Source organism: Melospiza melodia, chromosome 22, assembly GCF_035770615.1.
Source record: "Melospiza melodia melodia isolate bMelMel2 chromosome 22, bMelMel2.pri, whole genome shotgun sequence".
NCBI classification, from domain to species: Eukaryota; Metazoa; Chordata; class Aves; order Passeriformes; family Passerellidae; genus Melospiza; species Melospiza melodia.
Genome location: NC_086215.1, coordinates 2997500 through 3023478, shown reverse-complemented (window position 1 = coordinate 3023478; position 25979 = coordinate 2997500). Strand labels below are relative to the sequence as shown.

Here is a 25979-nt window from a genome sequence, read left to right as displayed (position 1 = left end):
CAGCACCAGCTCCTTCTAATGGGTCTGAATCTCACCTTTCTGCCTCTCCTTCCAGCACAAACCTGCTCCTGCCTGGAAAAGATTTCATAATTTTTCATTGCAGTCTGCCTTCAGGGGGATTTTTTTTTCCCCCCTTTTTTTTTTTCTTCTGGAAAGTTGATCAATATTTTATCCTTTTCAAAATTGCTGTTGGCAGCCTGGAAGGGGAAGGGGAGGGAGGGAGCTCAGCTGAGTGATACCAACAGATTTCTTGTGACATAACTGAAATGTATTTTTTAAAAAAGAAAAATTTCCAGGACCTCATTTTCAGTGACATATTTTCATCCCAGAATGAAAACAGACATAATATTATTAAAGTAGTAGATAATATTTATACAAATGCCATATAAAACCTTGGGAGGTTATTGCATGACTCCAGGATAATTTAAATATATATCACTGCCATAATGCAACGCTGGGAATAGTTCAGTTCACGGGTGCAGTCACGTGGCACAGTCAAGTTTGCAATTATGCAAGTGCAGGAGTGAAATTAGAGTGGAATTAGTGTTCTAAAAATTAGATTAATTTAATTTTAATTTTATTTTGCAGGGGGGAGGGTTGAAACCTGCTCTAAGAGTCATGCTGATACAGAGTCAGGATTTGTGCCTACTGTGCCAGGGCAGCTCAGGCTGGAGCTCAGGGCAAGGCTCTGCCCCCAGAGGGTGCTGGCACTGCCCAGGCTGCCCAGGGAATGGGCACGGCCCCGAGGCTGCCAGAGCTCCAGGAGCCTTTGGGCAGCGCTGCCAGGGGTGCCCAGGCTGGGGCTGCTGGGAGGTCTGGGCAGGGCAGGGGCTGGGCTGGGGGATCCTGGGGGGTCTCTCCAGCTCAGGATATTCTGTGGGTCAATAATTCTTTGGATGCTGTGCCCATTCAAGGATTTCGACTTTCCCACCATGGCATGGCAGGACTTGGTACGAGGTCCTGGATGCTGCTCCTGGATGTGGTGCCCATGGCACAGCCCCCTGACACAGCCCCCATGGACAGGCACTGCCCCCATGGCACAGCCCCCATGGACAGGCACTGTCCCCATGGCACAGCCCCCATGGACAGGTCCTCATGGCACAGGCCCCCATGGCACAGTCCCCCATGGACAGGTCCCCCTGGCACAGCCCCCATGGCACAGCCCCCATGGACAGGTCCCCAGGGCACAGCCCCCTGGCACAGCCCCCCCTGGCACAGTCCCCATGGCACAGCCCCCATGGACAGGTCCTCATGGCACAGCCCCCATGGCACAGCCCCCCATGGCACAGCCCCCATGGACAGGTCCCCAGGGCACAGGCCCCCATGGCACAGCCCCCCATGGCACAGTCCCCATGGCACAGCCCCCATGGACAAGTCCTCATGGCACAGCCCCCCATGGCACAGCCCCCCATGGCACAGCCCCCATGGACAGGTCCCCAGGGCACAGCCCCCCATGGCACAGCCCCCATAGCACAGCCCCATGGACAGGTCCCCATGGCACAGCCCCCTGGCACAGCCCCATGGACAGGTCCCCATGGCACAGCCCCCTGGCACAGCCCCCATGTGCAGGTCCTGCAGGGCGCCGCTGGCTCCGGGTGTGTGGCACTGTTGGGTCCCTGGCACTGCCCATGGAGTCCCTGGTGGGCTCTACTTGAGCATCCTCAGCTTGAGCGTGGCTCAGATTTGAGATTGGCACAGGGCAGTGTGCCAGCCTGCCCGGGGTGCTGTGGGGTGAGGGTGTGCACAAGGGTGGCATGCCCCATTCCCTGGGGGTGCTACTCTGGGCTTGCTCCAGTCCATGCTTGGGTCCCTGCAGGTGCTTGTTTGTGTGCTGGGAGCTGTCAAACAGACACGGGTGCTCCTGCAGGTGTGGGGAGCCACCCCATAATGTGAGTTTTGTCAGAGATTTGCCAGGTCAGGCACTGTTTGTACATCATGTACCAAGGGGGGTGAGGGGAAGAGGTGCCTGGGCAGGGGCTGCCAGTGCTGCTGGAGGCCGTGTGTGTTCTTGGTAAGGGATGTGGGGAAATGGCCCCAGGAGATATTTATTTCTTGCAATTTCCATGTTTCTGTGCATCCAGCACTGTGCATATTTGGAATTTCACATTTACGGATTCCATTTGGCCATACCGTGTTTTCTGGGGAAGAAGTTTCTAATTTTTAAAGGTCTTTTATGGATTAATTGCTAGTCATCTGCCTCCTTTTTGCTTTTGTTTGGTTCCTTGAATGTCTCTTGATTATTTTGTACTATGTGATGCCAATTTAGTGGTTAACTAGTATGCAAACTACATCTGGACGTGTTGACTTTGCATTAACAATCATTGATTTGTCTGGAGCAAGGGAATAGAAATGAATGCTGCTGTTTACCATGGATAGTATATGAAAAATAACCATTTGCAATGTGCCTTTCATCAGGGGCACAGGGCTCTGGTGCAGCTTGTCACAGTGGCTCTGCCTCATCACATGAGAGCTGAATTTTGAAACCATGGCACCAGGAAAAGGGATGGGGAAGGCAGGGGCTCCTGCTGTGTGGGGAAGGTGCCCTGTGTAGGAGCAGCTGCTGGTGGCTTTGGTTAGCTCTGGTGACAGTGGGGTAAAGTTGGAACGGAGAGGGAGTGGAAAAACACGAGTCTGTGTAGTACACAATGTGTGATATATAATATACACCACATGTATAGAGCTTGTAGCATGGGAACAGAACCAAGAGGATGCAGAATTTAATAATCAAAAATAATAAGCAGAAGGTTGAGTTGATGGTGGCTTCAGCAGCAGCTGTTTCTCCCCAAAGCCGTGGTTGCAGCTGTGTGGAGGGCTCTGGGTGGAGCAGGGTTTGGTGCCTGCTGTCCCTGCTGGGTGTAGGGAAGCTGGGATGTGGCTGTGGCTGTTCAGGTGACCCTGGGATGTGGCTGTGGCTGTTCAGGTGACCCTGGGATGTGGCAGGCCTTGCTGCTCACTTGTGTCTCCTCTGGAGGAGGGGAAAGGCTGGGCAGATGCTCTCTCTGCACAGGAGGTCTCTTCCCAAGATGTGCCAAAGACATCAAAGCTGCCTTGCACTCTCTCCTTGGTGTTCCAGGGTACAGTCACAGCGGTCCCTTGGTTGAGCTTTGATGGTCAGACCTTGAGTCCATTGGATCCTCTCATCCCTGGACCTTTCTGTCCCCTGCTGCTGGTGGGGCAGGATGCTCACTGTCAGTGTTGGTCATCCCTTGGGCTAGGCTCAGCAGTAAATTTCTTTCCACACTGAAATTGCTTTGCTCATGCTGGAACATGCGTGTCAGAGCCCAGATGATGGACACAGGTCATCTCCTGAAATGTGGGGTTTGTACTCCAGCACTGCTGAGAGTGGAAATGCACAGGGAGGTGCTGGCCAAGCTGCTTGGGTTTCACTTGTTGGATTGTCCCAAAGTGAGCAGTGGCAGAAAAAAGAGATTAAATCAAGCAAATTCTCCCCTGTGCTCATTGAAAGTGCAGAGAAGCTTTGTATTCTCAGTGGTGCATTTGGGCAAGGAGGCAGCATGAGGGCACGAGCAGCATGGCAGTGACACAGGTAGATTAGAATCCATCCCCTTAATTAACCCCCCTCTGTACCCACGGAGAAGAGTTCTTGTGCTGTGTGTTTTCCAGATTTTTGGCACTTGAGTGGCAGTTAGCTCTGGTTCACTGACCGGGCTGCGAGGGCTTGTGCCAGCACGCTGGGAGCTCCTGCTCCAGCTGGGATCCTGCCTGGGGCAGCCTGAGGGGCTCAGGGCGTGTTCTGCCTGCCCTGGATGGGCTCAGAGCAGCTGCGCCCCTGCCTGTGCCTCCCTGGCTGTGCCCAGCTGACTCTTGGCCCAGGCCAGGGCAGAGTCCCACCCTGGCAGGTGATGGCCTTTATGGAGCTGTGCTGCCTCTGGAGAAGCTGGAGACCATGTGGCTCTTCTGGGGTGAAACTGCAGAGCCCTGGGTCAGCCTGACATGGGGCTGTCCCCATGGCAAGGGCCAAGGGTGGCCAAGCTTTGTGCTTTTTGGTGGTGGGAGCAGTGTCACCACACCAGTTCCTCTGCTAGAGCAGCTTTCCTAGGGAGTCCCTCCCTTGATCTCCCTCGCCTGTATTTCCAAGGCACTCCAGTGTCCCTCCCTTGATCTCCCTCACCTGTATTTCCAAGGCACTCCAGTGTGTGCTTAGAAAGGTTTCTCTGCTGTACTGTACCTGCAAAGATTTAATTATATAGGCAAGGCTTTCCTTGCTTGTGATTCCCAGCACTCCTGCTTGTTTCATGTCTATATTTGGCCGGTGAAATGTGGAAAATAAGGCTGGAAGTGGAGAAGTAGAGACTGGAGAATTTGCCTGCACTGATAAGGGGCTGACAAAGGGAAACATGAATGTCAGAGTGTGGAGCAGAGAGGAGCTGCTGGAGCCTGGAGGAGCTGCCATAGGTATTTGAGGGATCAGAATGCTGTGTTGGTGCATGTGGATGTGCCTTGGACACTCCTGGATGCAGGGAGGCTCTTGGGTGGGTCTGGGATGCTGTGAGGGATGTTGGGTCCATGCTGTGCCTAGGCCAGGAACACAGGAGCTCTGTGGTGTTTCCTGCCCTGGTTTAGAAATCAGGGGTGTTATCACACAAGGTTTGATATCTCAGCAACTGACAGAAGTGAGAGCAGCCAGGTATGTCAGACCTTCCCACTGGCAGTGAGCTGAGCCAGGCTGGGTGGCCAAATGTGCTCACACGCCAGTGCTGGTGTCCCAATGGCACCACTGTGTCTCCAGGCTCTTCAGGATTTAATATTTGTTGTGATTTCATTTTACTAGATACACACAGGCAGCAGTAATCTTATGGAAGTTGATTTTTTGCTCTGTGTGGGTGTAGGTATCCTTTCCTGCCTGAAAATAGCAGCACAAGTCAGTTTGCAGGAGTTGGGTGTGCTTGCGTTGAAGGGCCGTCATTTACTGCTTCCAGTATGTTGAGAACAATTTTAGTGCAAGTATTTAATTGCTTCAGACCTATTTTTAGAAATATTAAACCTCAGTTTTCAGAACTGCATCCAAAGCCAGCAGCTCTGCTGGTGTGGGAGAGCCAGGAGGGGAACCTGGAGGAGAACCTGGAGCGACGTGGGCTGGGAGCAGGGCAGGGTGTGGGTGCTGCACCCTGGAAATCGAGTTGTCTGTGTTTTGGTGAGATTTTTTTTTTTTACTACTATTCTATTTACTTGGTTACACGAGGAGAGGATGAATGAATGAAACCAGTTTCCAGCAGATTTGTACAATTTCTTGATTAAGTCTGCAGGCTGGTGGATGGAGCTGGGAGCATCCAGAGAACAGCATGCAGGCAGCCCCAGTAGGGCTCTGGCTCCAAACCCAAGAATAGCTCCTGCTTTTCTGGGTGTAAATCTGTCACTTGAGGTCTGATGTGCCTTACTCTGTGGGCTGCAAATCCTGAGCTTTCACTGGCATTTGTGAGATATTTGTGATTTTGAGGGTGGGAAGAGAGTTGTAAGAAGGCAGGATAATTATTGGCTGGGAATAAAACACCTTTTTGAATTTGTGCATGTATTTTGGAAACCTCTGTAGGGAGGGAGGGCTGGGGCTGGATTTGGATCAGGCTGGTGGCAGGGGGTTCTGAAAATCCCCTTGGGAGTCACTGGGATTTCTTTTTGCAGTCAGGGGATGCTGTTGAAGATGCTGGGGGGCAATGGCAGTGGCAGTGACACCAGGGAACAGGCTGGGGCCTGGCCTGGGGTTGGACTGGCAGGGCTGGAGTTGGACTTCACCAGGGAAGGAATTAATGAATGACCACCAGGAAGGTGCCCTGGGGTGTGTTTTGACTTGGCTTCAGGGCATCTCTCTGTTTATGGTTAGGGGTTACTGCACATTAACTCCAAGGGAGGCATACTTTTACTTTCTTACATGCCTTTATTTTAGAGGCCTTTAAATTTGCCTGGTTGGTGATAACAGCAGTTGGAATTGGCATTTCTGCTCCATGGGGTTTGTTAGGACGTGCCAGCGACTCAGCCTGGCAGGGGAACCGCTGTGCCTGGAGCTGGGGAGGGCACTGGGTGAGAAATAAAAAATGTAAATGTAAAAGAGAGATTAAAAAATGTAAATGTACCCAGAGAGCCACAGTGCATCCCCAGGGGCCTGGGAGCCCTGCTGTGTGCTGCTCCTGGGGCTGCTGGCAGATGCCAGGGGATGTGGGAGTCCCCTGGAACATTTATTGGAGAACAGCACCCCAGAGGGTGCTGGCACTGCCCAGGCTGCCCAGGGAATGGGCACGGCCCCGAGGCTGCCAGAGCTCCAGGAGCCTTTGGGCAGCGCTGCCAGGGGTGCCCAGGCTGGGGCTGCTGGGGGGGCTGGGCTGGGGGATCCTGGTGGATTTCTTCCATCTCTGGATATTCTGTGATCCACATGGAGGGAATAGCAGTGACCTTCATAAATGAGAAAAAACCTCAAAATTCAGTGAGGTCCCTTTTCCTGAAATCTTGCACATATTTAAATTTTTGGTGTTTTTTTCCCTTGTTTGTTTGTTTTTTTGTTGTTGTTTTTTCTTTTTTTTTTCCCCCCCATGTAATCTGATTTGGTTTAGTTGCCAGCAAGTAGATTTGCTGAGAGTGCTGCTGCGTTTGCTTTTGGTTCCTGATAAGGTGGAGGAGATAAGTCCCACGTTGTGGCTGTTTGTTTGTGTGAGTGGGAAATGTTTGTGCTTCCCTCCTTTGACAGGGAGCTCCTGGCCGTCCTCCTGCAGCATAAACACTGCTTGTGATTGGAGTTCATTATGTGAGATTTAAAATGTATAAAATGAAATGTTCCTGTCTGCTTTAAGCAGACATATGTCTACGGTTTGCAAATTAACCTAATTAAATATATATGTAGAAATTTATGATATTCAGCTCTTAGCACAAGGTATGCAATTAGCATCCTTGCCAGCAAGGAATTTTCCATTTCTGTCTTGACTTTTCCTCATAGGAGATGTGGTTTGGGGTTTTTGAAATTTTTTTTTTTTATTTTTAATCTTCAATCTCTAATTTTTGTTCTGCTTTGGAATTCACTTAGGGACGAGTCCTGTGGGGATTTAGGCTTGTGGTTGAATTTCCCTACAAGCAGCTCTGACTGAAGTCAGTGAAACATTCCCTAATTCCTGGGCTCCAGCCTGTCCCTTTGCCTCTGCAGGACAGGAGGAGTTTGTTTTGTTAGGAGAATATCATGAGCAAAACAGCATTCTGGAGGAAAAAATTGCATTTGAATATTTACATTTTTCAAGGCTCTTCCTTCCTTCCACCCAAAAATAGAAAAAAAAAATCTGTCTTTGCTTGATTTATGGAATTTTCAAGTGTTTGGCCAATGTTGTTTCCAAAACACCCCATCCCTCTACCTGAGCTGTCTCTATGGCAGGAGGGCCTCACACAAGGAGTACAAATCCATTATTACAACCTCTCATTAAGTAATACTCTGGCACCAGCAATACTACTTTTAGTTCCTTTTCTGCCAAAGTGTTGGGTTAGTTTTTTTTTTCATATTTAAAGTTTGATCACGTTAGGATAGTTTCCTATATAAATAATAATTTGGACTATTTTGCATATCAATAGTTGACTCCATTTTCTTCACAAAAAGCCTTTTTTTCCCCATAAACATCCCCACTGTTCCAGCCCAGAAGGTACTCTTTATTAGCCAAACCAACCAAGTCATAACGTTCCCAGCTCAGCTATTTTAATGATCCCACAAACCCAAAAGAGCAGTAGGAAATTTTTCAGAAGCAGAAACTTTTTTTTTCTTTTCTTTTTGGGACACCAGAAGTCTTCAACTTTTTGTCCAATTATTTTTGTTACATTTTTCCAAGCTTCAGGCTGTAAACTCAAAGAATTTGGAACTGTTCTTTCTTCCTGGAGATTATTTAGGGGTGTCAGAGGTGGCCCAGTGCTGGGTGGAAGAGCTGAGGGCTCAGCAAGCATGCTGCCTTCATTCCTAATTTCTGTGCAAGATCTTTTGATAATTCTGTGAAAGATCAGTTGATAATTCTGCATGGGCAAGGTGAGATGTTGGATCATAACCATTTTCCCCCCTTGGACACCTCCACAAGTCTCTCCTCCTGTATTTTCCTTTGACTTTGCTGCGCTGCTGTGTTTCCCATCTCTGTTTCAGGGCACAGGGAGTTTTGCTCTCAGCTCTGTCCCTTTTCAGGGGCTCTCTGCTCTCCCAGCTTGAGCTCCTTGGTGTCTCCTGCCCTCCCTGGGTGTTTCTGCGCCCTCTCCATCACAGGGATGCCTTTTCAAAGGCCATCAGCAGCTCTCATTCCCAATTCTCCATCACCAGGTGTTGTGGGGTGACCAACCCCATAAATCAGAAGAAGAAAAGGCTGATGCAGGATGGTTTTGGGGTTTCCTTGTGAGCCTACAGCCTTGCCAGCTGTCCCATACTCAGGTCCTTTGTAGCTCCAGCTATGATTTACTGTCACAGCTATGATTTACTGTCATAGCTCCAGCTATGATTCACTGTCAGAGCTGTATTTTCCACTGCTTCAGGTGAGTTTCTTGCTCACCTCAGTGCTGTGCCCACTTTGGAGGCTCCTCAGATCTTGTCCCAGGATGTGCTGCAGCCCCTTGGGATGTGGATTTTCCATAGCCTGGCATTACCCACCACCAAGGCAATCATTTGGATAATTGCAGCATCTGCAATTTATTTAGGCAAATAGGGGACTGAAAAATATTTGCTTTCGCTTGCTTGTGGGATTTATTTTTAGGGTTTAGCTTTGTGCTTTGGGAAGCAAAGCTGAGCCATCCTGGTGTCCCTTTTCCCTGAGGTGCTCTTTGGGGCTGTTCTGGCCACCTTGTCCATGGCACAGGAGAGTTTGCCTGGCTGGATCACCCTTCTTGCCCTTGTCTGCTCCCTGGTTTTGTTTTGCAGTCTCTGTGCAGGTGGATCACCGGGGCTGTGGGTCAGGCTGTATTCACAGGCACATTTCTGTCCCCAGGCCCAAAATGAGTTGCTGGTTCCATCAGAGGCTCCCAGCTGCTGCAGAGGTGCCCCTGTGGTGCCCCTGAGCCTCCTGCCTTGCCTTGGTGGCTGCTGGTGGCTCATTTGGGCACCTTGGTGTGCTCCAGGAGCTGCTTTCCCTGCTCTGCTCCCTCCCAAGGTTCCATCAGAGGCTCTCAGCTGCTGCAGAGGTGCCCATGAGCCCCTGCCTTGCCCTGGTGAGTGCTGGTGGCTCATCTGGGCACCTTGGTGGGTGCTGGTGGCTCATTTGGACACCTCTGTGTGCTCCAGGGCTGCTTTCCCTGCTCTGTTCCCTCCCCAACCTCACCCGGCACTCGGAGCAGATGGCTGTGGGACCCCACTGTGATAATGAACTGTTCCTGCCCTTTATTTTCCCTCTCTTAATCAGTGGTTAATCAATGAGGTGACTTCTTACTTCATCCTGTGCATGTGAAAGTGCTGTGAGTGCACTTGCCACGAGAGCCTTTGCAGAGCAAACTTTTTTGGAAGTCTGGGTGCACCACGCCCTGTTCTACCTGCAGCTGCCTCTGATGGCTGCAGGAACCAGAGTGACTCCTGGTGTTCCTTTCTAATCCATGGGAACACTTTGAATTATTCTGTTTTGGGTTTTTTTTTTTTTTTGGTTTTTTTTTTGGTTTTTTTTTTTTTTTTTAGTTACTTTTTATAGTAATTTTTCTGCCACGAATATGAAGTTCTGCAGTTCCTTGGAGCCTTTTGAAACAGTGGGGTCACATTCAGTGCTGGCTGGGTCATAGGTGGACAGCAGTGATTTTGGGGGTGCTGGGTGATTTTCATAGCTTAATGCCTTTCAGACTTTTGGCTGGATGCTGTTGGGCCCTGGAGATTTTTAAGTTTTTGCTGTTAATTTTGCTAGGCAGGTCTGGAGCTTTTCCTGCAGTTTGAGGCAGATGCTCCCCTCATTCCTCATGAAGGAAGAGTCTGGGAATTCTATCACAAATGAGCTCTGGTGCAAAGAAGTTGAATTTTTATCCTGTGGTTTTATCTTTCTTCAGTACTTGATTTATATCAGAATCTGGCAGATTTCTGCTGCTTGTGTGTTTGATTATTAATTTTTTTTTTCTTCAGTGACCTGTTTCTCAAAATCTTTTTCTGGATTGACTTTTTTATGGCTTAAAGTGTAGCTTCCTTGAGTTTATATTCTCCTAATTTGGATTTCTTTCTGAGGGCGACTTTTTATTTCTAACGGCCTTTTCCCCTCTGCTGTTAAAGTACGATTCTTGTTTAACAAACCCCCTTTGGAAGGTGATAATCATCTCCAAGTTTTCCACCTCACCTGCAAGGCCTTTTAGCTGCTCCACTGACACTCTTAACAAATTTTCCTGTTTATAGAATCACAGAATGGTTCCTTCTGTGAGGAAAAGCTGAGAGAATTGGGATTGTTCAGAGAAGGCTTTGGGGTGACCTCACTGTGGGAGCCTGCAAGAAACATGGAGAGAGATTCTTCACAAGGGATGGAGGGACAGGACACAGGGAATGGCTCCCACTGCCAGAGGGCAGGGCTGGATGGGATATTGGGAATTGGGAATTGTTCCCTGTGAGGGTGGGCAGGCCCTGGCACAGGGTGCCCAGAGCAGCTGTGGCTGCCCCTGGATCCCTGGCAGTGCCCAAGGCCAGGCTGGGCAGGGCTGGGAGCAGCCTGGGACAGTGGGAGGTGTCCCTGCCATGGCAGGGGTGGCACTGGGTGGGCATTAAGGTCCTTCCCAACTCAATCTAGCCTGGGATTCCCTGATGTGCCATGTCTGGGGACAGAAGTGCTGTGTGTGGGACCTTGAGCACCATTTTGCATCAAACTGCCTTTCACATATGCAAGTCTCTGTGGAATTGTCTGAATTCTCCTCTGACTGAAATTGTGTTTCCTGCCTTGGCAGAGAGCTGCAGCCTCTCTGGTGTTCCTTGGCATTTTGAGCATCCCTCTGTGCTCTGCTTTTCTGGGATGGGCTCCCAGTCCTTCAGGGTTCTCTGCTACCTTCTGTCATAATAATCTTGTTTCATTTCTTGGGCTGCGCTTTGCTTCTCTGTCAACACAGCTCCATCATTCCCATGTAATTTGGATCTGGATTGCAATGCCTTGAGTCTTTGTCTCCTACCTGAAATTTTATGAAGCTCTTCAGGGATACAGAACATTTATGACCTCATCAATAGAAAATGCTTCACTTACACTGGATGTTCCGTAACTTTGATTTTCTCAGGCTTTAGTTTAAATAGGTTTTATATGCTGGCATCTGTTTTCACTTTGGTTTTGATGGTGTCTGGCTTACTCAGAGGGGCTCCCTTTGGCTCAGGCCCTCCTCAGCTCCCACCCTGCAGCCTGGTTACAGGTGGGATTTTACAGGAAGGTCCTCAGTTTCACTTTTTGGGTCTCTACTGTCCTCTGTGCCATTTGCAGGCATTTTTACCAAAGTGTGGTCACTGCCCCATAGTCTGGGCTTAAAATTGGTCTCCATGTAGGGTGCAGCTGGTGTGGGGCAGGACCTGAGCCCCCTCCCCTGCTTCCCCTCCCTTCCTTGCAGCCTGAGCTCCTGTGAGCAGGGTAGAAATAAAACAGAATAAAAGGGAAAAAAAGGAATATTAAGAGGAAGAGATGACAGTTATCCTTGAGTTAGAAGTTATCAAGTGCAGAAAATGGATAAAGGAAGTTAAAAACACAAGGGGAAAAAAATCTGTGACTGTCAGTGCAAGGAACAGTAAGAAAGTATTTGTATTAGGAACAAAAGAAATTCTAATAATGGTTTGTGTAGACTTATCACGGCTGAGGAGAGGTAAAATGCATAATAAAGCAGAATAACTAGACATGTTTAATAAATATTGCTGTTCCCTATTTGTAAGGAGGAGGAATGATCCACTCTCAGCCCAAGTGCACAGGGGCTGAGCAGGGCAGGGCTTTCCCCCTGCTCCTTGGGGTGATGTTCCCTGGGCACTCCTGCTGGCTCTGCCCTTGGGCTCCTGTAGGGTCTGGATATTGAGATATTGGGTTCCTGTAGGATTTGGATACAGTGAGAATATTGGGCTCCTGTAGGGTTTGGATATTGAGATATTGGGCTCCTGTAGGGTCTGGATATTGAGATATTGGGCTCCTGTAGGGTTTGGATACAGTGAGAATATTGGGCTCCTGTAGGATTTGGATATTGAGATACTGGGCTCCTGTAGGATTTGGATAGGGAGATATTGGGCTCCTGTAGGGTTTGGATAGGGAGATATTGGGCTCCTGTAGGGTTTGGATATAGTGAGAATATTGGGCTCCTGTAGGGTTTGGATACAGTGAGAATATTGGGCATATTGGGCTCCTGTAGGATTTGGATACAGTGAGAATATTGGGCATATTGGGCTCCTGTAGGGTCTGGATATTGAGATATTGGGCTCCTGTTTGGATATTGAGATATTGGGCTCCTGTAGGATTTGGATATTGAGATATTGGGCTCCTGTAGGATTTGGATACAGTGAGAATATTGGGCTCCTGTAGGATTTGGATATTGAGATATTTGGCTCCTGTTTGGATATTGAGATACTGTGCTCCTGGTAGGATTTGGATACAGTGAGAATATTGGGCATATTGGGCTCCTGTAGGATTTGGATACAGTGAGGATATTGGGCTCCTGGAGGGTTTGGATATTGAGATATTGGGCTCCTGTTTGGATATTAAGATATTGGGCTCCTATAGCATTTGGATATTGAGATATTTGGCTCCTGTAAGGTTTGGATACAGTGAGGATATTGGGCTGTAGGATTTGGATATTGAGATATTGGGCTCCTGTAGGATTTGGATATTGAGATATTGGGCTCCTGTAGGATTTGGATATTGAGATATTGGGCTCCTGTAGGATTTGGATATTGAGGTATTGGGCTCCTGTAGGATTTGGATGTTGAGATATTGGGCTCCTGTAGGGTCTGGATATTGAGATATTGGGCTCCTGTAGGGTCTGGATATTGAGATATTGGGCTCCTGTAGGGTCTGGATATTGAGATATTGGGCTCCTGTAGGGTCTGGATATTGAGATATTGGGCTCCTGTAGGCTTTGGATACAGTGAGGATATTGCAGAAGGTTTGGTGGTGCTGCTGTTGTGCTGCCTTGGCCTGGTCACGGTGGGGAGGGAGCACAGGGGAGGAGCTGGTGGCAATGTCAGCCTGGGTTTGTTCTCCAGCAGAAGAAATGTAGGGAGTGTGTCCTGAGCTGGCCAAAGGGCTGGTTTTGTGTCATTCCCCAAAATGAGAACTGGTGAGAAGCAGGCTGCAAACAAGGTCAGGCATGGCCACAGGCATTGACAGTGGTGGTGAGGAAGAGAGGGAGAGAGGAAGGAGGGACTGCAGCTGCCCACAGGGATTTGGGTGATGGACTCATCTCCATCAAGTGAATTTTGATTTGGATCTTGAGATTAGGCACCTGGAGGGATGGGGCTGCATCTGCTTTTGGTGTGGGGAGGGCAGAGAGGAGCAGAGGTGCCAAACCAGGCTGTGGGGTGGGAAAGGGACAATTGCTGCAGGGTGAGCAGTGGCACTGAGTGTGGGAGTGGGGGATGCCAAACATGGTGTGCAGAGTGAGGGAGCTGTGTGTGAACAGCTCCTGTGCTTTAATACAGCATCCCCATTTTCAGCTCCCTCATTTCCTTCAGAGATGTTGAAAAGTTGGAGAAGACACCGAACATGTGAGTGGAGTGAAGCAGTTTGAGGAGTCAAATACTCCTTAGTGTTTGTTGTTAAACATTTGGGGACGTGCACTGTATTTTGGGAAGCTCTCTGCCAAAAAAAAACTCACTTGTTGATTTTTATCTTCATGGAGCCAGTTCTCCGTGGGTTTAAAAAGCAGAAAATTAAAAAAGCAGGTAGCAGAGCCCTTGGTTTTAGCAAAGTGCATAGCAAGAAACAATACCTGGAAGCAGGATCCAAACAGTGAGATGACAAAATGAAGACGCAAAAAACGTTTCTAAAAGTAGGAGGTGGAAGTTTTGAGCAGCAGGGCAAATTGGCTGTCAGAACAAGCTGCCAAGGGGAGCTGTGGGTGCAGCATGCTGGGTGCTGGTGCTTGTTCTCTGTCTGTGGAATAGGGCTCAGAGCAGAGAGCCAGGGCAGAGCTGTGCTGTGCTGTACAGAATGGCCATTCTGTGCCTCACAAAAGATGCCACTTTCTGCCTCTGCCTTGGTGTCCTGTTTCCCAGTGTCTGAAAGCAGATGGTTGGGGAAGGATTGTAAGGAACAGAGGAAATATTGAGTCAGCTTCCCTTTAATTTACTCTCTAGGTTCCACCAAATGGACCCTAAATTATTCTCACTTCCAAACCCTACAGGATGCTTCAAACCCTCCAGACCATCACCCACACACTGGTGCAAGCCCTTGCATGAAGTCAAAGTATTTCCAGGTGGCTTTTTTCCCCCTAGAAGAGATATAACTTAAGAAATTCGTATGTAATCTCCTGTAACACTGAGCACAAAAGGATATTTGTTTACTTTTTGAGGCAGGAAATGATAATGAATAAGGTAGTTAGGGAACACATGGGGCTCAGTCATTAAACAATCTGCTTTATATTCCTAATGCAAAAGGAATGGGCTGAGAGCAGAGAGAAGAGTGCTTAGAGCAATATAGAAGAATACAGATTTTTATGGAAGCACTTGTGGTCTAGAGGAGACTCCATTCCCTCTCCCAAGAGGAAACCTGTTGTTGAAAAGAGAACCTATTGTAGAAAAGCTCTTGTAGACAAAATGGGAGATATTTACAAACTGCTGCAGAGATCAGAGAGGAAATTTCCCCTGGTTGACTCTGAAATCAGGCAAAAAAAGCAGCAACTGAGCTGAGGTGGCTGAGTGAAGATGTAAACAGTATTAGGAGCAGTAAGCAGCAGGCTTTTAAAAAGTATAAACAGTCTGGTAAGGAGGAGGATAGGAAGATCTATTAAAATAAGCAGAAGGCAGTTAAAAGGATAATTAGGAAGGCAAAAAGAAGTAGAGAAGATCTAATTGCTAAGAATATTTTGACTTCAAAGAGTTCTTTAGATATATTCAGAGCAGACAGAAGCTAGCAGAGGAAACTTGTCCATTGAAGAGATGCCAGGGATTGGAGCAGGAGATGTGAGAAGAGTGTCTGTGAATGAGCTGTGGGGTGCCCCTGGCTGGGGCTGTGCCCACAGGGGGTGCCTGGCACACCTGTGTCAGACCCAGCTTGTGTCCTGTGCTGAGAGCCCTGAGGAGCACAGGGAGCTGCAGAACCCCTGGGCACCTTCACCTTGTGGGGATGCTGTTTTTAAACAAAGTCTTGAGGTCTTTGGCTGCACAGCTAAAAGCCTGTGAATGTAGGGGTGACCCTGTGCCACAGCCAGGCCTGAAGATTTCTCTGAGGACCTTCATGACTGTCAGGTTGGAGAAGACCTCTCAGTTGAAGATACCTTTTCCAGAAGAAGATCATTGACCAGTCACTGATTTCAACCAGAGCAGAGCGCTGAGTGCCATGCCCAGTCATTTCTTGAATACCTCCAGGGATGGGGACTCTACCCCTTGCCTGGGCTGCCTGTCCCTATGCTTGACCACCCTTTCCCTGAGGACATTCGTCCTGGTGTCCATCCTGAGCCCCCCTGGCCCAGCCTGAGGCCGTTCCCTCTGCTCCTGTCCCTGTTCCCTGGAGCACAGCCCAACCCCTGGCTGTGCCCTCCTGTCAGGAGCTGTGCAGAGCCACAAGGGCCCCCTGAGCCTCCTTTGCTCCAGGCTGAGCCCCTGCCCAGCTCCCTCAGCCTCTCCTGGGGCTCCAGCCCCTTCCCCAGCTCCATTCCCTTCCCTGGACACACACCAGCCCCTCAAAGTCCTTCTTGATGTGAGGAACCCAGAACAGGACACAGGACTTGTGCTGTGGCCTCACGAGTGCAGAACACAGAGGGACAAATCCCTCTCTATGTTCAGCAGGCACTAAATCAGAAGGAAAGATAATGCCACAACTGAAACACATTCTGGCTGGAAGTCCATGAGTCTTGTGCGTAAAAACCTGGGGACAATTTATGCAGTTTCTTGCTAAGCTCACCCGATTTAGATTTTCCTGCTTTGATCAGAGTTGCTTTTCTCAGCAAGCTGCCCTTGTGGAGAGCTGGAGTGTTAGGGACTCCTTTGTATATGTAATTAAAAGCAGTCTTGTATCTTGATATCCCACTGTGGTTAATGTTTCCTTTAGAAAAATGGGTTGATTTTAACAGGCTGGGAAAACTGGGGATTCTTCTGGTGGCTGATGCAGGGGCAGATGGACTCCTCTCCACCTGCTTACCCTGGTTTAGAGGGGAGGATCAGCAATGCCAGGAGATCTTGTTTGGTTCTGGATTTTGTGTTTGTAAGGTTGGATTCTGTGTGTTCCCACACCAGATCAGCTGTCACAGCCTGGAGCAGGGAGGCTTTCCCAGCAGTGGGCACTTCCTCCTGGTTCCACCAACGCCTCATCGCTGTCTGCTCACAGACATTTCTGGAGCTTGGATCCCTCCCTGCTCTTCACCCAGCCACCACCACAGCGAGGATTTCAACAAGTTTGGGAGGGAATGAGCAGTGACCCGGGGGCTGCAGTGTGGCTGTGCAGGCTGCTCCCGGGGAGCTGTGGTTGCACGGGCAGTGCCGCGCCAAGGGCCGGTTCTGTGTCAGCGAGCGCCGCGTGCCTGGTGTCACATCCTCACTGCAGGCTGGAATTCGCCTGCTGGGAATGCCACCAGAGCCATTGTTCCTGGATTAGGACTTGTCCCTTGAAGCATCACACCAGTTGCACAGAGCGTTTCAGATCCACAGCCCTGCCTGTGTGCTCAGCTGGGGGCTGCCAACTCCATCAGCTTGAATGAGGTGCCCAGCTGTGCCCAGCGTTGGTGCCACTCTCTGCACAGCCCCACAGACTGTGTCCAGGAGGGCCTCCTGGTTGTTGTTGTTGCACAGCCCTTCCTTTCTTTGCAGGCACTGAGGTAGCAAGACCCTTCCTTGGCATAAATGAGATCAAAGGGTGGCAGAGCAGCAGCCCCTGGATTCACACCTTGGGGCTCAGGTGGAAGCAGCAGACCTGGTTAGCTTGGTTCCATGATGGCAGCAGGATGGTCTTTGAGCTGTTACGTTTCTGATGGAGTGGAGAAATGTCTTAATTATTGAATAGTTAAGTTTTCTCTTTTTCAAATGGGATTTGAGAGGTTTCATACTAAATGTTATTAGCCCACATAAGGAGTTACAGTCGTAGGAGTGAAAAAGCTCCTTGTATAGAGAAAGAGCTTGGGAGTGATATTGGGCAAGTTCCAACAGGTCCAGGTGGATGTTTTTCCATGTGCCCATGCTGTTTGAACAGTAAACCTCTTTATTTTCACCTGCATTAAGTGCTAATGAGAGCAGGGTGTCTGTGGGGCTGAATGGGAAATAGATAAAGCAAGACGAGCACACCCCATCTGTGTTGTGCTCTGCTTTCCTCTTCCCTCAAATCTGATATTCTCCAACTTTGTATCTCATCCAACCAAATTATGATCAGAGGAAAATGGTAATTTGATTCAAGGGGAGAAAAGTTTAATTAAAGTCCAAAACCAATGTGTGGGAGATATTTGTGCAGAAGTTGCATAGATCTTGAGAAGCTTTTGTCCATCAGCAAATTTAATTGGCAGCAAAAGAAGTTTCATCTTGTACTGGAAAAGAAAAAGAGGTTTATGGAGTCCTGGAGCTACCAGCCCAGAGAAAGAGGAGATAGAAGCAGGAAATCCTGGTGGAGGGAAGGGTTTGCTGCTGAGATGTTACTGCACTGAGCTGTGCTGGTGCTGGAGCTGCTCTCAAATCCCAGCTTCTCTGTCCCCCCATGCTGTGGTTGGGTGGCATCAGCTCAAATGTCAGTGAAGGGGGAAGGAAAGGGGTGGCTGAATGGTGTCTCTTAATGACCCTTTGGGAGCATGGCAGGTGGGAATGGGATGCAGGACACTGTTGGGACTCACTGCACTGAGGAGCCCTTGCTCTGGGATGACGTGTCCCTGGAGCTCAGGTCCTGGCAGAGAGGTAGTTGTGTGGACCTGCTGCCTGTAGGAGCAGTGGTGGATGAGACCAAGTTATTCCCTAACGTACCCTCCATGAATTGTTGTGTCACTCCTCTGGTTTGTTGGAGAGAGATTTTCCAACAGTTCTGTCCTTCAGATTTAGTTTGTGGTGTTGCTGGTTTTGATTTGTCTCAGTTGCAGGATTTGTAGTGAAACGTTATTTTCAAAAATAAATTCTGTCCTTTGAACTTTGAAAAATTAATCCTTTTTCTTCACTTTTTTCTTCACTTTCTTGAAAGGATCATTTGGAGTCTTTAAAGGCTGAGTAATGCAATTTTCAGTAAAATTCTCCCTCCAGTGAGCCTTCACTGAATGACCTGGTTGCATCAACTCTGATGAAGCAAGCGCAGGAGCCACACCTGCACTCAGGTGGACATGCTGTGAGCGGGGTGTAAATGCAGCCAGCGCCGTGCTGGGCCTGGCAGGGAGCACTGACCACCACCAGCAGCTGCTGCATCCCCCGAGATCCTCCTGCCATGCTCCTGGCTCACTCTTGTGTCTCTTGGCACCCAGGGCAGCGCCGTGGCTTTGGCCGGCGCTGCAGCCTCGCTCCCCGCTTGGCCGCGCTGCAGATGTGGTGTCAGACTGCAGCCCCAGCCCAGAGACTCCTTGGCTTGTTGTACCTCTGTGGCTGCTGCTGCCTGCACGTTCAGAGGCATCCAGGATTTCCTTTAAAAATAGCTCTGTGCTTTTTATGAGGAGGATTTTCCGAGCGCAGGCTGGAGGCAGAGCGGCACGTTACAGTGTCGGGTTTGCCGGCGGCGTTACTGAATAACTGGAGGTGTGAACTCCCTCAGCCCTCGTTTGTTGGATGTTAACGACACTGAGAGTCATCCTGGGGAAGGGAGGAGTGGGTGGCAAGCAGAGCCTAAGAGATGGGAAAGGGAGCCTGGCCAAGAACATGCTGTTGCCAAAAGACCAAAGTGCTGGTCCTCTGCCTTCTGTCTGTGGTCATCTGCTGCCGATCTCACGGGCTCGTGTTAGCTGGAGCCTTCTGGGGGTTGATTTATGTCCCTAACCTTGGAAAAGAACATGAAAAAAGTAAAAAAAAGCAGGGCTTTGTGCCAGGTTGGTGAGTAACTTGGCTTGTGGAGGGGAGCAGTGAGTGGGGAGCAGGAAACAGAAAGAGGAGCTGGATGGCTGTGAGGAGGAAGGCAGCACACGGTGCCATCACACCACTGCAGCCACTCAGGGGCTCACCTCTCTGGTGGTGTAAGGGGATGGGGACTGTGGCACTAAAACCAGAGCACTGGAGTTCAGCAATGGTGTGGGTGTGAAGGGAGAAGTTCCCTTCAGCAGCTCTCCCTGCAGTGTGGTCAGCAGCTCACAGGGACGTGGCTGAACTGCAGTGGGTTTGCTGTGACCTGGGTGGGGATGTCGCTGCAGCATCAGCTCCGTTCAGGGCTCAGCTCTGCTCCCCTCATGCTTTAAGGCATGGTGTGATTCCAGCTCAGCACCAGATCTGGAGCTGTCATCCCTCTGTGCTCACTCTGGGGTCTGACTGGGCTTTCTTGCATGCCTTGATAGCAATGGCTCTGGCTTGTGTGGCATCAGCTCCTCAGCACTGCTGGCTGAGGTCAGCCCTGGTGGAGCTGGGCACTCTGAGTCAATGTCTAGCCTGGTTTGAGTAGTTGAAGAATAAACCATTCCCAGGGTTGGCAGAGCCATGGACAGGAGCAGGAGCTGGGTTTGAGCCCTGGAGCAGAGCCATGCCCCCCTGCCATGCCCTGTCTCCACTGGGCTGGGACCAGACCCCACACCAGCTCCCACCGTGGCTCTGAGCCCTGGAACAAAAACACCCCTGAGCAGTGCTCTCACCCTTCCAGCTGCTGCCAGGCCTCCCCTGCATTTTCATCTCAATAATTGTATTTAATGCCTGAAGACTTAGGGAGCTTCTGCCTTGCAGCTGGAGCCATGCAGTGGCCATGGGAGCCCTTCCTTTCCAAGAAGCAGGTGGACCTTCCTTTTAGGATGAAGCCAAATGGAGAATTCTGTTTTAGGACACACTATATAAAAATACTTGTGTCCCACCTTAGTGCTTCCCCCTGCAGTGTGTGCAGGGCTCTTGTGCCAGTCTCAGCTCCAGGGCAGTCCTAGAATGTTCCTGAGAAGACACCTGGAAGCCCTCAGGCTCCCTCCCTTAGCCCTTTCCAGCCTTCTGCCCTCTCCAGGGGCCTTGCAGCCCTGCTGCACCCCTTGGATGTTGGCTTTGAGTGATTGTTTGCTCACAGGTGTGGTTCCTGAGCAGCTCCCTGAGTGCCTGGCCAGCGTGGCTCACACAGAGCTCTGGGGTCCAGCAGGGCTCCTGTTGGGCAGCCTGACCCCACAGGCAGGAGGGTCCTGCAGTGCCAGCAGGAATCCAGAGCTGTGGCATGAGGGGGCACTGATGTCCTGTGGTCTGACCTGTCCTGTCCCAGGGGGCTGGAACAAGGGATGCACTGGGCAGCTCCCCCTCTTGTGCTCCATTTCTTCCAAAATTTGCAGAGGTTTCCCAAAGTGCAGCTCACCATGGGGTACAAAGGGTTGGTGACAGGAAATTGGTCAGCGCACCACCTCAGGAAAAAGGGTAAAATCCCAGAATTAGGCAAATGTGCAGCTTCCCTGTGATTGTTTTTCTTTATGTGAAACTCCTTGATCATCAGAGTGGCAATGGAGGGCAGCACCTCATTCCACCAGGGACCACATTTGTGAGCAAACTCTGCTCTGTTTGCCGTGGGGATGGCTGTGAATGAACCAGCTGGGTTTTCTGTTACAGTCAGAATTTATGGCAGTGTGTTCTCAGCCTGGCAGAGTCTGCTCTGCCTTTCCTTCTCCCTGGTCCATGGAACAGGGACTGCTGGTCCTGAGCACTGGATGTGGAGGTAAAGGACCTTTGGTCTCCTTGAATTCTGAAATAAAGCACACTCAACTTTCATATCTTAGGGGTTTTTCCTCATAAAATGTTGGTGCCTGGAGTTACATGTGGCTGCTCCATTGCTATTATGTCTGATGGTTTATTGACACAATTTGGGCAATTTAAATTTCCATGAGGAGTTTACCCTGTTACTGGGATTCTTTGGAGCTCAACTGAAAAATAAGTAAGTTGATATTAGTGGCTTAAAGTGCTACTGTGTAAAGATTGCATTTTTGAAAGTTAAATAATTTTTTAAAAAGTTAAATAATAAAAAAGTTAAATAAACAATATGAATATTTAAGAAAACACATTTGGTACCTCTGGACCCCATTTCCCAAGTTACTTTAAGCTTCTGCCTGAAATGCCACTGCCATGTGCTTCCCTGCCTCTGCCCCAGTCCTGGCACAAATCTTGGCACCACATCTGGTGCTGCTGGAATGAAGGAGTAGTGAAATGAAACTTGTGGATTTCCATTCCTTCCTCACTACTCCCAGAGTAGTTTTGGGACAGGATGGCCAAGCCTGCAGGCTGTGGTAGGGATGGGTTCATGGCACAGTTGTGATTTCTGTTTATTTTGCCTTTTTAAACAATTCCTTCCCTTCCCTTTCTTCTCCTGCTGGTAACTTGCACTGAGCTGATGTTTTCCCTGCATGTAAAGGGCAGCTGAGATCAGGTTCAACCCCTTCCTTACACAGAGCATGGATCTATTGGATCTTTTTTATAATTCTACTCTGATTTTAGTGGTTTCTGCCCCTTCTCCCCCTCGGTGCTGCACATCTCCCCATGCAGAGCTGTGAGAGGCTCCTTGGGAGGGGTTGCACCCCCAGCCCCTCCTCAGAGCATGGGATATCCTCACCCATTTCAGCTTTGCTTTCTCTGGGAGGTTTTCTTCAGTCCCATTTGCTCTTGGCAGGTTTTTACTGCTCAGTTTATCCAAGTCCCCCTGAAGCTCGGCTGTGTTGCAGAGATCTGTGGTGATGTTTTCGTGGTTGATGTGTGTGGGTGTGAGGGGGCAGAGCAGGGATGAGCCAGGGGAGCACCAGTCCCAAAGAGCCCCGGACCGTCACTGCCCAGGGAGCTCTGGAGCCTGCTTTAGTTCTGCCAAGGAGAGGTTTGGCTCCCAGCCCCTGGAGATGGCCAAGAGTGTGTGGGAAGGAAGCGTTTCACACCTTTTAATGTAGTAATTGAAATGCCTTTGGGGGCTGAGGTGTCCATGCACAGTGTCAGGGCACAGCTCGGTGCCCGCTGGGTGCCCCACGCCCCTGCCAGCTGGGAGAGCACCAGCTCTGAGCCTGTCCAGGGTGCTGCTGGAGCTCCTGCTGCTCCTGCAGCCCTGGCTGGGTCAGGGAACGTCAGCTGAGGAGTTGGAACCCATCCCATCACTGAGCTCTTGGTTCTGGGCTGGCCATGACCAGGTCAGGCAGCACGTGTGGCTGCACATGCTGGCAGGTACTACAGCAGCTAAAGCAGTTTTTGGGGACATTATTGTGACAGTGGTCACAGGGGTTTTCAGGTGAAGCAAGAGATGAGAATGTTGACTCTATGATTAGAAGGCTTGATTTATTATTTTATGATATATACATTACATTATAACTACACTAAAAGGAATAGAAAGTTCTCAGAAGGCTAGCTATGCTAAGAATAGAATAGCAAGAATGATAACAAAGGAGCTTTCTCAGACTGTCTGAGATAGCTCAGTCCTTGATTGGCCATTAATTATACACATCCAAGATGGGCCAATCACAGGTGCACCTGTTGCATTCCACAGCAGCAGATAACCATTGTTTACATTTGTTGCTGAAACTTCTCAGCTTCAGCAGGAAAATCTTAAAGAAAAGATTTTTACAAAAAGATGTCTGAGGCACAAGAGCAGCTGGGACACATAACAGGTCCTCCAGAGTGACAAGAGTGTGAGAAACTCTGAGAAAGTCTGCATTAAAGCATTTTTGGGGACATTGCAGGTCCTCCTGCAGTGACAAGAGTTTGAGAAACCCCCTGCCTGTATTTGCTCCTGCATACACAGCAAGCTGGAGCTGGCTTTCCCAGCTGGCCACTCTGCTTTGGGGTGAGGATCCTGTATGATCCCATCAGGCCTGGGAGAACCTGGTGAGATTTTCTCTGGACAAAAGGACCAGCAGCTTGTTGAACACAGTGTGGGGCCTGGAGTTCTCTTTTGGATTTTTTAATAAGTGTTTCTGTCTGGGCAAGCAGGAGGTGGTGTTGGTGTCCTGCTACCTGAGCACCCATCCCATGGGTTTCCTGCTTGGCTGTTTCCACTTTTGGCACCACTTGAGGGATTTTGGGCTGTGTCTCCCATAGGGTGGGGAATGCAAGCTGCCTTTGGCTGCTGCCTTTGCTGCTGGAGCCATGCAGAGTGTGGATGAACATGTCTTTGGAAGCAGCACTGCTGGTGGAGGAACTTCCTTCATTTCATTTGTGCCAAGTCCCCCAGGTCAGCGTTGGTGTTTGCTTGCTGTGTCAGCAGTTGCACTCGGTTTCCCTGGAGCAGTGTGTGTGCTGCTGTGCTCAGGGCAGTGTGACAGGCCCCCTGTAATAGCTGGGTGTGCCTTTGGAAGGCCCTCCTGGAGGGGGACACTGTGTGTGTGTCATGTAGGGCTGAGCTGGCAGGGTCGGTGCTGGTGCTGTGGGAGCAGGAGCTGCGGGATTCTCCTGTGTGAAAGGGGAGGAGTATCCAGAGAGAGAGAGCTTCCCCCAGGCCATCAAACTGCTCCCCCAGAAACCCATGGGCCTCCTCCCTGCTGGGGGAAGGCAGCCCCATACTTACCTGGCAGGGAGACACCACAATCAGGCAGGTGAGTTTCCCAGGGCCAGGCTCATCCCTGGCACTCTGGGTGTGCTGACCCCTGTGATTTCCCCAAATGTGGGAAACTCAACTGCATCATTTGTGCTACTGGGGGACTGTGTTTGTGCTCTCCCCTCCTTTTTTTATGCTCTTCCCAGGGAGGTGGTAGAGCCACCATCTTGGTGTTTAAAAAAAGACTGGACATGGCACTTGGTGCTATAGTCTAATTAAGGTGTTAGGGCATAGGTTGAACTTGATGATCTTAGAGGTCTTTTCCAAGCTCACGATTCTGTGATTCTGTGTGATTCTGTGATCCCTGTGGTGCACCAGCACGGTCCCTCTGCAGCCAGGGCTGCTGGCAGCTTCCAGCCCTGCTGGCCCAGGCTGCCTGTGACCCTCCTGCCCATTAAGCATTAACAGCCTTGCCCACAGCTGTGTGGGTGATGGCTGAGGCTGTGCCCGTGTTCCTGGAGCCTGTGCCTGCTCCTGCACTGCTGTGCTCGTGCTGCTGCTCTTGGGCTCCTGTTTGCCAGAGCTGGGGTGCAGCTCGTGCTTGTTGCAGCTAATCCACCTCTGGCTGTGCTCCTCTGCTCTCCCACAGGGGGAAAGGGGCCCTTCTGATCTCAGACAGCCCCAGCAAGGGGAATGATGCTCTCCTGTAGGCCAGCACTGGATGTCTTACTCCATCCAGGAGCACAGCTCACTGTGTGAGCCACACAGAACCCTCATTTGAGGCCCCGGAGTCTCAGCTCTGGGCCTGCAGAGGCTGTGGGGGTGGTGGTGGCACTTTCCTGGTGGGAACCAGGCTCTCATCCTCAATTAGAGCACACACTTTGTGTGCATCCTTAGCCATGAACATGTAGAGGGATTTTCCCCATCTCCTCCTTGTGCTCAGGGCTGATAAGTGAGAAGCTGGAAAAAGAAGTTGGTTTGGTTGATGAGGTGGGCATCAATCAAAGGCTGGACTTGATCTTGGAGATCTTTTCCAACCTAAAGGATTCTGTGATCCTGCACAGGGTGCAGGGTGTGGTGGCTGTCCATGGGAACTGGCCTGGACAGGAGCTGAACAGTGCCCTGTGGGGCAGGGGATGCAGGCAGGGAATATGATGCAGGCAGGGAATGCAGGCATGACAGGAGGCATCCAGCTCTGAGCAGCTGCTGTTTATTTGGGAAAGGAAATCCTCCAGCTCGGGTCGTGCTCTTTAGGAGCGTTTCCTGTATGGCTGGAGCAAACTGATGGAGAGGTTGGGCTTTTGTGGACTGTGCTGTGAGTGGTTTGAAGCTGCACTTGAAGTTTTATTTGACTGGAAAGCATTTAGGAAGTGATTTTGAATCCATTTGGTTGATTCACTGCTATTCCTGCAGTAGGATGCAGAGCAGTGATTCTGTAATTAATTTAATTACATGCTTATTCAATCTTTCCTAAACTAGTAAAATTTCAGAATGCTTTTGAATTCAATGAAATGTGATTTTTCAGGGCCAGGAGGAAGGGAAGACGGGGAGATTTCAAGTTCTGTTTTCTCCCTTGGTTGGTGTTCCAGCACTCCCTCCCCACCACTGTGGCGTTGGCGTTGGGCACCCCCAGCCTGATTTTGGTTATTTACCAAATTCCTGCCTCTGCTTGGTGCTTCCCTGCTGAAATGGAACCTTTGAAAGAAGCTTCACGAATAAAATCATAAAAAGCCTTCTCTTGTTCTTTCCCCCACCTCCTCCATCTTTGCTGGTACCTAATGTTCATTTCTCTCTGCTTTTATTGCCTTTGAATTTGGCCAAAACAATCTATTATGTAATTGGGCTAATGAGTTCCAACCCACTCCATCTTTCCCTCACAGCACAGCGAGCAGCTAATCTCTTTCCAGTTTACCTTTCTCCCCTTTTCAGTTGTTAATTTAAAAGTGTCATTTCCAAATATGCCACTCCTCCTCGCTAAGGCTCATTTTTATTTATTTTTAAACTCTGTGGAAGGCCTTGAATGAGTAACCGAATATCTCCTGGGCTCTGGAATTTAACAGTCTTTGCCCTTTGTTCAGCTGGGTCAATGCATGAATTCACAAGTTACTAAATTAAAAAGGAGGGGAAAAAAAGGAAAATGTCTGATTGTGGATTAGATTTAGATTTTTTTTTCCCTGAAGAAATGAAACACAAAGAGGAACTAGTGTTTGCAAATAGTTTAGAAAGTAGCGATTTATTTTAAAATCTTGTACCAAGGCCAATTTTTAAAACAGAATCAAGCGCTGAACTGTTTTTTTTTTCCAAAGGGAAAGTGGTCAAATCCAACTTTCTGTGTCT

The 25979-nt window shown here is 49.6% G+C and overlaps 1 protein-coding gene and 1 non-coding gene across 10 annotated transcripts in view; both read left to right on the top strand.

The window, feature by feature from the left end:
• ZNF618 (zinc finger protein 618) overlaps nt 1-25979 on the top strand; it is a 153005-nt gene that overhangs the window by 3179 nt on the left and 123847 nt on the right. The gene's annotated exons all lie outside the window — the stretch shown is intronic.
• LOC134428372 (U1 spliceosomal RNA) lies at nt 23665-23827 on the top strand. Its single transcript, XR_010030375.1, has one exon. It is a non-coding gene; the product is annotated as a U1 spliceosomal RNA (small nuclear RNA).